Source organism: Halictus rubicundus, unplaced genomic scaffold (assembly GCF_050948215.1).
Source record: "Halictus rubicundus isolate RS-2024b unplaced genomic scaffold, iyHalRubi1_principal scaffold1429, whole genome shotgun sequence".
Lineage (NCBI taxonomy): Eukaryota > Metazoa > Arthropoda > Insecta > Hymenoptera > Halictidae > Halictus > Halictus rubicundus.
Genome location: NW_027489970.1, coordinates 13,819 through 17,469, shown reverse-complemented (window position 1 = coordinate 17,469; position 3,651 = coordinate 13,819). Strand labels below are relative to the sequence as shown.

General features: G+C 18.2%; 2 pseudogenes; one reads left to right on the top strand and one right to left on the bottom strand.

Moving 5' to 3' along the window:
* Window positions 1-28: 28 nt before the first annotated feature.
* LOC143365149 (NADH-ubiquinone oxidoreductase chain 1 pseudogene) lies at window positions 29-2,435 on the bottom strand (annotated as a pseudogene).
* Window positions 243-2,792, top strand: LOC143365150 (cytochrome b pseudogene; annotated as a pseudogene).
* Window positions 2,793-3,651: the final 859 nt, after the last annotated feature.

The following is a 3,651-nucleotide window of genomic DNA, read 5'->3' as shown; positions in this document are numbered from 1 at the left end:
AACCTAAACTTTATTTGATTTATAGTAATTATATTAATTTTTGTTATATTTTTTTATTATTTTTTTAATTATTCAATTAATATTAAATTTAAAACTTCTAATTCATTATTTATTTACAAAACTTATACATACCCACTTTATAAAGTTACCTTCTTAATAATTTTTTATTTATTAATTACTTTATTATTCTCAATAAAAATTTGTTTATCAAAATATAAACCCTTACGAAAAATTATTAATTAATGAAATTTTCTAAACTATTAAAAAATAATAAAATTTTATCAATTTTCAATTATTCTCTAAATAAATTACCATCCCCCATAAATATTAATATATGATGAAATTTTGGTTCAATTTTAGGATTATTTTTAATTATTCAAATTATTTCAGGTCTATTTTTATCTATACATTATTGCCCTAATATTAATCTTGCTTTTCATAGAACAATTCATATTATAAAAAATGTTAAGTTCGGATGATGAATCCGTCTTATCCATATAAATGGAGCATCTTTCTTTTTTTTTACTATATTTCTTCATATTGCCCGAGGAATTTATTATCACTCTTTCAAATTAGTTAATGTTTGATTAATCGGAGTAATTATTTTAATTATATCAATAGCAACAGCATTCTTAGGTTATGTTTTACCATGAGGACAAATATCTTTTTGAGGAGCTACAGTTATTACTAACTTATTATCAGCCTTACCTTTTATTGGAAAAATATTAGTTGAATGAATTTGAGGAGGATTTTCTATTAATAATGCCACATTAAACCGATTCTATACCTTTCATTTTATTCTCCCATTTATAATTTTATTTTTAGTAATTATCCATCTTTTCTTCTTACATAATTCAGGATCAAATAACCCTATAGGATCCAGAAATAAATTTTACTTAATTTATTTTTCACCTTATTTTCTTATTAAAGATGTACTTGGATATATATTAATTTTATTTCTATTTATTATAGTTACTTTAATTTTTCCTTATAATTTAAGTGACCCAGATAATTTTATTATAGCTAACCCTATAATTACACCTGAACATATTAAACCTGAATGATATTTTTTATTTGCTTACACAATTTTACGAATTATTCCTAATAAATTTGGTGGAGTTCTAGGTTTATTTTCATCTATTTTAATTTTAATATTTATACCTATTTTAAATTATAATAAATTAACTTCAAGAAAATTTTATTTTTTAAGAAAAATTCTTTTTTGAATTTTTATTTTATCTTTTATCATATTAACATGGTTAGGAAGGCAATTAATTGAGCCTCCATTTATTAACTTAAGAATATTATTTACATTAATTTACTTTTTATATTTCATTTTAACCCCCTCACTAAATTATATCTGAGATAAATTAATTTATTAGTTAATAAGCTTTAATAGCATTTATTTTGAAAATATTTTATAGATATAAAACTATCTATTAACTTATATTTATATAAATAATTAATTCCTTTATCCTTAAAATAAATAAAATATATAATAATGATAACGATAAAAATTTCTTTCAACATATTATTATTAATTCATCATAACGAATTCGAGGTAAAACCCCTCGAATTCAAATCACAAAAAATATATGAAAAATTATTCTAACAATAAATTTAAATCTTAATAATTTAAACCCTAAAAACATAATTGTTACTAAAAACCTTATAAAAATAATCCTTAAGTATTCAGATATAAAAATTAAAGCAAATAATCTTCTAAAATACTCTGTATTAAAACCAGAGACTAACTCAGATTCTCCTTCAACTAAATCAAAAGGAGTACGATTTAATTCAATTAATATTCTAACCATAAATATTAAATAAACTGGATAAATTATAATTAAAAATTTAATATTTTCTTGAAATTTTAAAAATTCTAATAAATTAAACCTTTCAACTAATAAAATTAAATTAAAAATAATTAAAAATAATCTTACTTCATAAGAAATTGATTGGGCAACTGAACGAATAGCACCCAATATAGAATAATTAGAATTTGAAGCCCACCCCCCTAATATAATTGGAAAAACCCCTACACTCATTAATCTTAATATAAATAAAATTCCTAAATTTATTGAAAATATATTTACATAAAATGGGTAAACTAACCATAATATTATAGATAAAATTAAAGAAATTATAGGTATAAATATATAATAATTTAAATTAATTTTATCTAAAAAAAATAATTCCTTATTTAATAATTTAATTACATCTCTAAAAGGTTGAAAAATTCCTATAATTAATACTTTATTTGGTCCCTTTCGATTTTGAATAAACCCTAATACTTTTCGTTCAAATAATGTTAAAAAAGCTATACTAATTAATATTATTAAAATTAAAACAATAAAAAAAAATAAATTAAAATATAAATTAAATTTTAATACATAAATTATTATCTGTATACTTATTGCATACTTTATTAAATTCTAAATTTATTACACTAATCTGCCAAAATAATTATTTACATTTATATATATATATATATATATATAATATTAATTATTAAAAATACTTAGTCCTTTCGTACAAAAATATTATTTTACTTTTAAAGATAGAAACCGATCTGGCTTACACCGATCTGAACTCAAATCATGTAAGATTTCAAAAGTCGAACAGACTTAATTTTTAAACTTCTGCATTTAAAATTTATCTTAATTCAACATCGAGGTCATAAACATCTTTATAAATAAGGCCTTCTTAAAGATATTATGCTGTTATCCCTAAGGTAATTTTTCTTATAATTTATAATACAATATCATTTTTATTAACATTAATTTATGATTTCTTAATTTAAAGTTTATTAAATTTAAATATCACCCCAATAAAATAAATTAATAAATTTTCTTATAAATAAATTAAAAACTTTATTAATTTATTAAATTCTATAGGGTCTTATCGTCCCTTAAATTAATTTAAGCATTTTTACTTAAAATTTAATTTCATTATTTAATATTGAAACAGTTTATACTTCATCAACCCTTTCATTCCAGCCTTTAATTAAAAGACAAATGATTATGCTACCTTTGTACAGTCAGTATACTGCAGCTATTTAAAAATTATTCATGGAGCAGGGACAACTTTAAATTAAATTCAAAAAGACATGTTTTTGTTAAACAGGTGAGTATAATTTTTGCCAAATTCTTTAATATTATATATATATATATATATATATTTATATTTATATAATCAATTACTTATATTATCATTATATCTTTAAATTTTTAATTTATTTAATTTTTTTTATAATTAAATTATATTCTAGTTAATTAAATTTTTTTTTATATATATATATATATATATATATATTATTATTATTAAATTATTAAATTTTTTCTATAATATATTAAATTTTAAAATTAATTTATTTATTATATTTCAATTAAAAATTATAAATTTAATTTAAAGTTTATCCCCTAAATTATTTATATTTATTAATATATATATATATATATATATATATTATTAAAATAAATATATGAATTAAATTCATTTCTAAAAAAACTAGATATCTATAAATTCGTATTACATTTCACATCAAATTAAATATTCATAATTTTTTTGCTACAAAAAAAATTTTAATTAATTAGCTCATTTATATTCGAGAATAATATAAACTATATTTAAATTTTAATAACCCCTGAT